Source organism: Columba livia, chromosome 4 (assembly GCF_036013475.1).
Source record: "Columba livia isolate bColLiv1 breed racing homer chromosome 4, bColLiv1.pat.W.v2, whole genome shotgun sequence".
NCBI lineage: Eukaryota > Metazoa > Chordata > Aves > Columbiformes > Columbidae > Columba > Columba livia.
The window spans coordinates 11,998,710-12,011,292 of record NC_088605.1 but is presented as its reverse complement, the minus strand read 5'-3'; the positions used below and the strand labels follow the sequence as shown (position 1 = coordinate 12,011,292).

General features: G+C 41.3%; 1 protein-coding gene across 7 annotated transcripts in view; it reads right to left on the bottom strand.

Moving 5' to 3' along the window:
- AFAP1 (actin filament associated protein 1) overlaps positions 1 to 3,028 on the bottom strand; it is a 119,589-nt gene extending 116,561 nt beyond the window's left edge. For 3 of the 7 annotated variants that reach the window (XM_065062554.1, XM_065062555.1, XM_065062556.1), the window contains exon 1: positions 2,871 to 3,027. The gene's annotated coding sequence lies outside the window, so the exon portion shown is untranslated. Of the gene's footprint in view, positions 1 to 2,138; positions 2,350 to 2,870 lie in introns of those variants that run through there. The other 4 variants (XM_065062560.1, XM_065062553.1, XM_065062559.1 and 1 more) reach the window with 4 other exon arrangements.
- Positions 3,029 to 12,583: the final 9,555 nt, after the last annotated feature.

Sequence of the window (12,583 nt, the reverse complement as noted above, 5' to 3'; positions counted from 1 at the left end):
TACATATGCTGGAATAACATCTACTGAGTGTGTAACACACTCACCTGACCAGCCCAGACAGACAGTTCATGTGCCAGATGAAACACTGTATTTGTTAATAAACCAATGAATCAGAGGAAATTCAGGGTCATACCAGTAGCTAGGTGTTATTCACATGTAGAACAAGTTGCATTGCGTAACTGGAAGAGGTGCATGATTTTTTTTTAAAGTTGACATGGTAGGCTTTAGTGTGACTAAAACCATAATAACAGAGCAAACTAAACTGTATGGGATTCCAGAAGCATTAAGCCCTTGCATCCCACCCTCCCACTTCAGCAAGAGATCTCTTGCAAATGAATATAAAGCGCATCCATTCCTCCTCCTCACCCCCTCCTCACAAAACAAAGAGCGCAGCTTTGAACAATGCAGTTAACCAGGCAGGCTCCTGGACACCATCCTCCCGCTGACTGACGTATCAGAAACAAAACTTTTGAATATGGCTGGAAAATAAATCAGTCAACTGCAGATTGCATAAACCAGCCCTGAGCGCTGGCTCTTTGTCCTGGGGCAACGTCTCAGGGAATTCTGCAGTGAGCAGTGGGGCAAGACAATTCCTGATCTGCCCTTACAGCACGTTCTCTTTGCACCACTGAAAGGAATAGCACAATTAGTCATTTGTATACCAAATACAGCCCGCCCCATTAAGATTTCAATATTTATATTTTTTTAATGTCTCTGACAGTATCCCTTCAATTTTTGAGAGCTTTGGGAGATGCAAATGAAAAACCTCTCTACTAAGGTTGTAAGGTTTTAAAATACTGTGAATAGCCAACCCACTGAAGTGTCTTTACTTTTTACCCCTCATTGCCACTGCTTCAAGAAACACTGCAATTTCAGTCCCACAGATCTTACAAATCCCTTTGTCTAAAAATCTACCTGAGACCCAGGAACACCACATAACACTTTGAATTTTGCTGACATATTTCCTGGGACACACCAAACAGTGCCACATATCACCAAAGGCAGTGAATAGCTCATTGTTCTGTGGACAGGCTCATCACTGCCATCACTGGGTATCCAGACACACAAAGAAAACTAGATGCTTCTTTTCAGAATCCATTTCAGATTTTTCTTAACACATCCATCTGATGTGCTATAACCACAGAAAGACAGGACTGGTCTCCCTCCCGCTCTAACGCAGGATTCATTTCTCCTCCACCCCAGCTCCAAAAGGAAAAAGGAATTGTTCAAAAGAAAGTAATTGTGCAGCTCTTCCTATGGAAACCACCAGGAGGCGCAAGGGATGACTGAAGGGCACCAAGTGCCCATGTAGCAGAGCACTGATGGATGGATCCATCTGGCTGCCAAGCTGTTCCCTTGTCCCCCTGTACCGACCCTTCCCGGAGAAGCAGAGAAAAAGAAGTTCATAATAGTGCTATTTTCAGGAAAGAAAAAAGTGTCCTTGTAACACTCAGAGCAAGAAGCAACAAAGCACCTGCGAGGGCGAGATACCACAATTACAGAAAACACCTCCGAGAGCTGAACCAAGCTGTGCTGTGACATTTTTTTCCCCATGGAAAAAAACAAAGAAGTGCACAAAGAACAGCAGAATCCATTGGCTTAGAAAGCCCTGGACTGCAGTAATTAGATCTCTCTGGTTTTGAGATGTGTTATTTTATAGCCAGGTGCCAGCTGAAAAGATCAGTCATTGTAAAGATATGATAAATAAAACGGGCACAGACACACCAAGTGTTTGCATTAAACTGATCATACAGGATCCAGAGGGGAGATTAGCTAAATAATTCTCTGTTCCTGACATCTGTCTCATCTTGCCTCTCAGAAGCACGCATTCATTCAGCTACACTGCCTTTCTGGGCAGGTGAACGCCGCAGTTCCCAAGGGATGCCTGCCTGAATCCATTCACCTCCTCTAACTCCAGAGATTGTTGTTTATAAAGCGACATCTGCTTTTGGCTGTTTATCTGGCTCTTTTACCTCCTTTTATTTCCTACCGGCCAAATCTTTGGCAAGTTCCCCCTGTTCCCCCTACACAAGATACATAACGCGCATAGAACCAACGAAGTTAAAATTGAATTTCCAAAAAAAAACCCGCAGTGGAAGAAATCAAAATACGTCGCTGTGAACTGAACCGCCGCCTACCAATCGCAGGCTGCTGGTTCGTGTTAACTCCCTGTTGAACAGGAAATCAAATGGAGGGGTCGGACGGGGAAGTCCATGGGACTGATCCACAAGGATGGTTCGTTTCGCCTTTGCCCCTACTGAATCCAGGACTGTAACATGATGCAATCTCTCCGCTATGATGAAACGGGTTCAAGTGGTAAAGTCTGGAGAGAGACCACCTCTTCCCACCCTAAAAGGCAGAAAATAATGAAACTCTCAGCTGTACAAAGCAGCAGGCTGGTGCCCTTCCCCGGGAGGGGATGCAAGTTTCTGGGTCGCAAACAGAGGGTTTCACTCCGGAGGGTCTCAGCCGGATTTCTGCTTCTTCCACGACCGGGCACGGGCCGCACCGGGCGGCGATGCCGGGGCCCGGCGGGGAGCCGAGGGGGACGGCAGCCGCCGGAGCCGCCGCCGGAGCTGCCGCCGCCTGATGCTCGGGCTCCCTCACAGCTTTTTCCATGTGCTTCTCCGGCCAAGAAAGCGAGCGAGACTTGGTCGGGTTTTTTTTAGGCTTTTTTTCCAGTAACCCCACAGCTTTCCTATCACGGGGCTGCCTGAAGCAGCGGCGGAGCCTGGGTAGAAAAAGCCCTTTTCTGAATCCAGCCCTTCCCCTCCCTCTTTTTTTCCTCCTCTTTTCCCTCCCCGCCGGCGGAGCTGGGAAGGGAGATGCTGCCCGGAGCGGGGAGAGGGAGGCCGCGGGAGCCGTCCTACCTTTCCAGCCGTCCTGCCGCGGCTGCCGGCACAAAGCGGGCTCCACGCAGCTCCGGCCGCGGAGCGCAGCCAGCACCGCGCCGCGCCGCGCCGGGGGCGGGAGAGGCGGGGCCGGGGCGCGGAGGAGGTCCCGGCCCGCCCGGTCCCACCGCCCCCGGGCCGCGCTGCCCCCGCCCCGCGGGGAGGGACAGGGGCGAGGCGGAGCGAGCTGAACAAAGGCGGGGAGGAGGGGGGGTGCGGCCCCGCAGCATCCCTCGGGAGGAGTCGGGGGGGTGCGGCAGTCCCCGGGTATAGGGCTGGAGGGGGGCAGGCGTGTGCGGCATCCCCCGGGCAAGGAGGCACGGGGGGACGCAGCATCCTCCGGGAGGGGGCAGGTGAGCCGAAGTGCCCCCCTGCGAGGCAGATGCTGGCAGTTCAGACATGGGCTTCCTGCCCCCGGGTAGAAAGCATCCTTGGTAGATGGAGGCTTTTTTCCTGGAAAAATGCTGAAATATTGTGATTTCATAACTGGAGCTTCAGCACAGGCCATCCTCTTCCCATTTGTGTGCAGGATGCTGTTACTTTGGCATTCAGCTGTGGGGTATAGCCCAAAGTGTGGAACTGGAGCACAGGGAGCGTGTTGACATTCATGTAAGGTCACAATTTAAACCCTTTTGTTAAATGGTGTAAAATCGTGCACAGACCCAACACTGATTTAAAACTGGATTCCACCACCTTAGTTTAACTTGATACAAGCCAGATTTAAATCAAGAGTGCAAGGTGATACAGTTTATGTTGATTAAAGTTTATAGTGATTAACAATGCCATCCAAGAGCTTAAAGCAGGCTTCAGGTTTTAATAAAATTTCAGGTTGAACCAGTGCAAACTTGCAGATGTAAAAGATGGGTAAGCATGTTCCAGCTTTGGCAAGTTCACGTATTTTCTTCTTTGTCCATAAAGAAACTGGAAAACTGAGGTCACTGCAGAATATTACTAAAGAGAGAGCATTAGTTAAAGCAATAATATTTCTTTATCTTTAGTCCAGCTGGGTCTTCATAATTCCATACAAATTTGTAGCTTATGTTGTTTAACGTCTTAGAATACACGCCTCTTTAAGCATTTTGAATTTTGGTGAATGTGGTCTTCTGTCCTGTTTCATCATCCTCAGTCATTCCAATGGTTTGATACCCAAAGTAACAGGTTCAAACAGGGAAAATGCTATTTATTCAGCATTTACACTGTGTGGCCAGCTAGTAAATGCATGAGGCCTTTGTAGTCTGAACTAGGAGTGCTGAATTCAGAGCCCAACCTTGTCTGGGCAAATTACTTGGCCTAAAAGCTCACTTTCAGCAGCTCTCTTCCTTGTATGCCTTTGGGTATGGGCAGGGAAGCACGTGCATACTGGATCAGCTCTTCTGACAGCAGCAGCCTGCTCCTACCTGCCTTTTTTCATTCCGCCTGTTGGGAGCTGGCAGGAGCGGGATTTGGAGTAGTTAGAAGCAGTGATTTTTCTGGCAGAATTAAAGGGCTTGGTCAGCCTTGAAAAATTAAACCGTAGCTCCTCTTCTCCACAGTTCAATTGCTTTCAGCTATTGCTGTCTTAGAGCTACTTGATTTATATCATGACCTGCAAAACATGATCGCTAGAGAGAACAATCCAAAAGTTTGCTGTAAAAGCACAGCCCTTGGCTGCTCTGGCGTGTGCAGTGTAATCCATGCGTAGTACCACTGATTCTATGCTTGCAGTGAGCACTTGCAGGATTCAGTGGCTTCACTGCCTCTGGTTTGATAGATTTTAATGCACACATTACATTAACACTTTGGTGTAAGCCTGTAAGCAGGCTGCTTGGTCCTAGCAACACTGCAGAGTATTTCTTCGACAGAAAACTCCTGAAGGTATTAGGAAGCTGATCAGCAAAGAAACAAAGATTAGAAATAGTCATCACAAGACCGGCAAGAAAATAAGCACTTTTATGCCCTATGCCAGATAAGAAAATGAGATCACACAGAATCACAGAATGTTAGGGATTAGAAGGGACCTTAAAAGGTCAGCTAGTCCAATCCCCTGCTAATAAGGGGTTTGTCCTGTTGCAGAGATCGGCAAGGACTTCTTGTCTTCTGGTGGTAACTCCATAGGGACTAAAGAATGGGCCAGCCATCACAAACATCAGACAGCACAAACAGCTCCTCTTAAAGACAAACTCTCTCCAAAGCCAAAGAACTCAAAAGAACTTTGCTCTTACTTGAATTCTTAGTTTCCACAATGCTGCACTTTAAAATGGCATTTCCCTCTCCCATTTCTGTGTTTGGCCATATGCATTCCATAAGCTACTTCAGCTGCAAAATAGACCTTAATGATTCAGTGAATTTCTTTCCCATGAGTCTTTAATGACACTATTTAAATACAAATTCTATTTTATAGAATTAAAAGGAACAGCATATAACTCACCTCAAACACAATCTCATCAAAATAAATCAACTGATTACTAAGGAGTTTATTGCATGGAAACTGAAGTCACGTCATTAATAGGAAATCTGTGGTTCACAGTAACTGTACGTCATACTTTGCACCCAATAAACTTCTTAAACTAATCATCTTCTAACACAAAGTAGTAGAAGGCAAATTTGTATAAATCTCCCTATTTGAAACACACGTCCCTCAGGCTTGGAAAAAGTGCCTTCTAGCTTTAAGACCAACCATCCATGCAATGTTCCAAATACTGTCTTTGTTCTCAATAACTCATAATACATTTCCCCTCTATCAAGGGTAACTTCATCGCTGTAGAAACAGTCTTCCCAAAAACAGTCTTCGCAAGCTTTAGGCATGACTTAATGAAGCTTAGTCATAGGGATGCCCTTATCTTCCTGTAATCTTAGCACTGGTTATCACAAAAAAAAGAAAATAACCAGAGCAAAGAAAAAGAAAATAATTGAGTAGTCCCAGCAATAAGGTATCCAAATATAGTTGTTTACAGGATTGAGACTTTAACTATCAGATAATCCCTAGTGTCTTGAAGGAAAAAAATCATGACAATGACAGGCCATATTTATTATCCTTAGGATGTCCTTAGAAGAGTTATTATGCATGTTTTAAGATTATTTTTCCCTTGGAAAATCAACATTGAATGAAATCTGAGATATGCAGGCATGAGAAAAAAAAAATCTCCAACCATTTGTTGTGATTTATGTCTTGTAAGGAACTCCAAGCAATTTGGATTTGGCTCACTTAAATAATGTAAAAAGGCGGGAAAACAGTACTTTAAGCATTTAAAAGTATGCGTCAGTTTTTAAAGATATGTTCAATTTCACTTCCAATCTGCCTTGGACTGAGTCCATAAGCAGACAACTTGCTAGTTTAAGATGCCCTAAAACCTCAGCAACACCCTGGTGAGAAAGCAAGTGTAAGTAAAGCTATTGGATGATGTGATGATGGGTATCCCCCTAAATTCTGGTCGATGCTTTTCAGTAAGAGCTTTCAAGATGCTTCTACAAGAATATATGTGGGGTTTGTTTTTTGTTTATTTATTTATTTATTTATTGTCAGTATCTTAAAGTGAAATCATAACTATAAGAAAGAACCTGTACATTCTTACGATTTGTTATCAGGAAGTCTGTCAAAACAATCTGCCTTGTTTTGCTTGGTTTGGGGTTTGGGGAGGGGTGAGGGATTGAGGGATTTTTGTTGTTTGAGCAGCCATAAAAAACCCTACAACTGGCAAAATGTTGACTTCACGTAGAGACCAGATGCTGCCCTGTGCAGAAGGCACTGGTGTGTCGGGCAGGAGAGACGGGGCCTCCCTGGAGTGAGCCTTGCATCATGTTGGCGTGGAGGAACGTCGAAGAGCAGACACAAGTACTGTGCAGTCTGGACTGTCAAGAGATGGAGTGACATTACAGTAATTGCCACCCTCTTCAGTAAAATGAAATGATGGCAGGATTTTCAAAACAGAAGGCAAGTTGTGTCTTTTTAGAAAAAAAAAATTCTGTTACTGTGATTTTTCTGTAAGTGTTTCTACAGCTGTCTCAGATGCTTGAGGCATTTACAAACTAGGAACAAATGTCTTTTACGCACAGCAGAAAGCTCTTGATAAAGGTGTTGGGTTTTGGTTTTGTGTGTTTGGTTGGTTGGTTTTGGTTTTTTTCCCCTTCTTACACTGTGATGCCATTACAGCAGAATATATTGTTATTAATACTCTAATACTCAGCATCTTTCTGTTTTGTTTTGGTTTTAAGAGTATCTTTTTGAAGTATCTCTTCAACAAGATGTTTTTTCTTGTGTCCCAGAGCTGAGTGTGTATGTGTCCTGAAAAGACTTCTTTTAAAGGTAAAACTTTTATAGAAATGCCATTCACGTTCCTGCAGAAAGCAAATTTGAAAAAGTGTGCATTATAGAAACCTCAAGAAGAGAGATTGTGCAGCTTTTATATAATGCACAGGCCTCTCCTTACTCTACACAAGTAGGTCTTCTCCTGTGTAACAAACTATTTGTGACTATCTTCTTTTCACAGAGATGTAAAATAATCAGGTACAATCAGGTTCTTCATTTCACTAATTGATTTTGGATCAGGATGAAGGAGGGAATACATACAAAAGAATAATATATTTTTTATAGAATTTTTATTTGTACCTTAAAATGATTACTTCCCATTCATATTCTTCTTTTTGAGCGACACATAAGCAAACACTCAGTCTTTCTGATTTCAGTTTTAGAAGCAATTCTATATAACCTGACCTTTGCAGTGTTGTGCAGGTAAGATTGCCAGTGATTTCAGTGGGCTTAGCATTTAGTGCCTGACATTTTCAAAATGCTATGCTAAAATCCTTTTATTAGTTGCATATTAAACCTGCCGCATCACTGAAACTTTCCCTTCATTTGGCTAGTACAAACTTAAAAAAAAAATAAAAAATCCTAGTCTCATTATTTTTATATTAAGATTGGACACACTGGGAGATTTCCTGTAAATCGTGCCTCTGCTCTCTTTGAATTCAAGCATGACTGGGCCAAATCTTAGCCCTTCCCTGTCTCTTTTCCCCTGCATTGTCCAAGCTATGAAACTCTATACCTTCCTTCTCCTTTATCATCAAGATCAGGAAACATCCAGTTCTTAAACTTATCAACTCTCAAAATAATGCCTGTGCCTCTGTTGAAAATCTCAACTATTCAGGTAAAGCCACTGTGTCATTTTATGATACCACTACTTTGTACTTTTTTCCTACAAATGAACATTTTTGTAAGAACTGGAAAAGCTAATTTAAGTTACTCCTTGTTTACACCTTATTTACTCTTTAGTTGACTCACTGTGATACATCTGTTCTTTTTTTTTACATGAATAATTTTCTTATTCCTTCAAGAAAGATTGGCCAGATTTACTTTTAATGATACTTTTAAAAGTAACAAAGCCATACTTTTTCTGCTCCAAAACCCCTTTCCAATTTTTCCATTTAAGCCAATGAATTGGAAGGATTTTGAAAGAAGAGGACCTTATTTATGGTTGAGCTCCTACTACTCTTATGCTTAACTTCTGGAAATCAAGGCTGGTGATGTAGAGTAAGTATCTTTGTACGATTTGTTTTTCAAGTATTAAGCCTCTTTATTTCTTACTGAATTTCTTACAGCAGATGTTTCACCATTTTTTTACTAAGATAAGGTTCAAGAAACTTTTCATATATACTTCTAATTTCAGAATAATAGAAGTGTTGCCAAACTGATATTAGAATAGAAACAATAACTGTAGTCATCTGATGAGTGTAGAAGGCCTGAAGTATGGAATTTATATGTGATCCTGTTTCAGAGGTACAAGTGTTGAGGAAATGTGAAAGCACACAATCTGATATTTATATTTTTATAGCATATTTGCAAAAACATTTATAGACTCTGGAGGAAGCTGTCTGCCTTGAAATTCAGTATCTCATAATAACATACAGAAGCAGAGTCCTCCCACTGATGTCAACAGGAGAACATTCTTCTGTAAAACCCTTTAATTTTAGCCCCTACTCAAAAAACAAGATACATTTCAGCTCCTATTCTGTATTTATATTAGCTTTTGTGTAATTTAAAATGGAATAAAGTATTTCAGTAGCTTTTGATTATTATGTTATTTTTATTGCACTATAAAAATAACCAGTTATTACAGGGAAAAAAAGATTAAGGGGAAAAATGCAATTTGAACTATTTACTCACACAGTGATTCCTAAAGTCCTGCAGGCACTTCCATCATCAAAAACTAGCTGGGAGATGAAAAATGCCCAGTATAAAATTGACAAAAACTAGGAAGCCCAACGTGTCTGTACTGCACATCCTTAACTTGAGAGATTTTTTTTTAAAGTCTGACTAGCGAAAGTGACATGAAGAGTATTAAACCAGTTCCCCAACTGAATTATTCCAGGTCAGTGAACTGTAAGGAAATTCAGACAGACCATTAACAAGCTCAGCTGTTTAATTTGCTATCAGTCATGGTACCTATTTAATTATCAGTTAATGGAAAAAATTTATAGGTAGTAGTGTAAAAAATTATAACGACTCTTATGTCAGAGTTCAGAAGCATGTCCACTCAGGGGGAGAAAACCCAACAACTTGCAGTAGTGAGACTAGCTCAAGCAGGGGGTCAGCATAATGTATCTTTGTAGTAAAATAAGTCATTCTTACTCTGCTTCTTCCCCTGTGAAAAAAAGAGATTTATAATGTTTAACATAACGTGATGAATCTAAAGCAAAACCAGTAATGCCTTTATTCTGTCAGACCACCTCCTGAATACAAGGTACAATGGGCTGAGAGCAGCTTGCAGAAGAATTATCAAGAGCAAGGACATTTTTGAATTTCAAAAGAAATTGAAAACATAGCAATTTTTAGTGGAGACGTGTTAGAGAATGTAATTAAGGAGTGTATCATAGCAAGTGGAGAAAACAGGTCAACAGCAAATCATTCAGGCCAGGTATGTAACAAGAATCAGAGAAATCAAGAATATCCAGATTTGTCCTAACAAATGGTAAATATATCACACCTGAGACAGTAAACCTCTTCCTAAAAGCCGGAATCATTACACATTCAGATACGTGGAAGACATTGCGTTTGTCTGGTTTTGGTTTCCTACCGATCACTCTGGAGCTGCTGCAGTCGGGTAGTCTGGCACGGAAGGACTAGTGGCTGCTCCAAGCTGCTTGAGTGCTGCATAGATTTGTTCAACCATTTTAAAAAAATATGGAACCTACCTACTTACAAATACCTGTGTGCGTAGTAGTCAGAATGTCAAACACTTAGTGGTAGGATGAAAATGTGCTAAATCAAGAAAGTAAGAGCACGCAGAAAAACACAAAATTACTTACTTCTCAGAGAGATGATGGTTGTGAGGAGGGAATAACAACCAGCTGCAATAACCCAACAAACTTCAGTTTGCTGTGTGTGCTTCATTAGCAGAGAAATAAACTACTGAGATCCAATGTTTCAAAGTCACACCTATTTACTGAGTACCACCTTTTCTACCATGGCTTTTCACAGAATAGAGAAAGTGAGAAGGGATACAAAGACTTTAGAGCCTGAGATGGCACCTCCCATGAGGCTTTGAGGATTTGGCTGTAGCTCAGAGGCAGCCTGGACACAAAGAAGAAATGCAAGCATCCAGTATAATTTTACATGTGCAAGAGGGCTGCAGTCTGTCATTGTGATATTAAAAACAGTTGTCTATTTTTTTCAGATCCTCAAGATACCTGAAAAATTGTAGCCATGCCTGTGATCTATCAAGTAATCACAATGGTCAAGGCCCTGTCTAGATATTAGGAAGCTTAGAACATGACCCTTTTCCTCATACACAAGCCAAAGAGGTGGGACAATATAAGGACACCTTGATGCCCATGTGCCATACAGACAGCCGTATCTGAGATCTCACCCAGCATCTGAAAACAGCAGAACAGCAACTTCCTGCAGATCTGTGAAAAGGCTAATAAAGTTAATGGTCTGGCCTGGTCACACTTGGGAAATGTTAAATAGTTCCTCATCAAAACAAGGCATCTCTCTTGATTTGAACTGTATATTTTTTCTGTTGTTGTTCATGTAAATCTAGCCTCACGTCAGTGTTATTAGCTTCCAGGTACCTTCTCACGACTGTGTATTTTCTTGCTTCTGCAATTCCAGTTTTCAGATTTCTCCCCTGAACCACAAGAAAAGAAATAGAAGAAGGTCAGACAAAAATGTCCAGTCTTCTCAGACAGCTATAATGGTGATCTGGCACGCCTGGTTTCCTATCTGGAATTGTTGGTCAGATATTCCTCAGCAACCACAAAAATCCATGTGTTCCTTTGTCTTGAAGACTACTATGATGAAATAATTTGGCTCTTTCATTGCTATGTTTGAGACATGCCTTCTTCAAAATACATGAGGTGAGAATTAGGTCATACATCAGGGCTGTCATGAACAGCTGAGACATACAACTCAGATCCAAGTATGAAAATGAAATCTGTGAGAGAATTCCCTTGCATCTTGGATACATATCAAAATAGGGTCCTTCAAGATCTATATTGATGGCCATATCCGTACTTACCAAAACACTGAAAACCAGCATTTCCTTGAAAACAAGGCTATGGAACAGTATCTTAATAACTCTAAAAAAGCATTATCTAAAAATCAGCCGATGATTTGTTGAGACTTAGTTTGTTGCTGCCAATGCTGGACCACACTATCAGATGGAATATTCTGGCAAAGATTTATCTCATTACTCTGAAATGCATTTTCCATTTCATAATGCCATTTAAGATCAGCATATGGAACTCTAGAAATAAACCAGAACATTGATTATGTATGTTAGTCTGTTCACATTTAATAAGACACCCTAAGTTCCTGCAAGGCAACTACAAGACTAAAATTCCAATTTGCCATTTTTAAATGGGGAAAATATGATAAATTTTAGAAACAGAAATGCTGTGTTCTTTAGTATGCCACGTTCTGGTTTACAGAATTTAGGTGACGCACAAAAAACTCAGCAGTGAATTACAACACTACTCACTTCATGGCCCTTTTACACTGGTGTATTTGGCTGATGCCAAATCCAGCATACAATATCATACTGTAAAAGAGAATTTAGGCTAGAAAGCATAACTAAATAGGTCACTACACCATGTGACAGTAGATGCTTGAAATATAGAGCAATACACCAACATGTATCATCTGAAAAACAGAACAGCTCATTGAGCTATGCCACCTTTGCACAGAACAGACATCTACAGACCATTCCAAACTTTCAGGAAAATGAAATAAGAAGGATACACAAGAGTACTTATTCATCTAATGTCCGCAAAGGTTTTGTGTATGGAAGCCAAAATTCCTTTTTGGTTTTGGCTGGTAGCGAGAACACCAGTTAACAAACTGACTGTCTTCTAAAACATTTTAGCATGTTTGGCATCAAATAGGTGCCTGTTTGGTGAATGCTATAATGAACAAAAAGAATTACTGTATTAAGGTGTTTTGTGAGATCTGTGCAATTCAAAGTACCATGCTGATGGCTTGCAAGTGATTTGATAACACAGTCTAGGAACTGCCAACCATTGTAAGACTGATATTCCAACAACTTGGTAAAATATGTCTTATTTTCACTTATAGACTGTAGGCATAGGATGAATTTCATCTAAGATTAGACAGCTTGCAATGTATTCTTCTGCAGTTGGATTGGCTTTCTTGAAATTCAGTAGACGGAAATATGATAGGTGCAATTCTCATAACTAGTTTTGAACACTAGGATGTGATT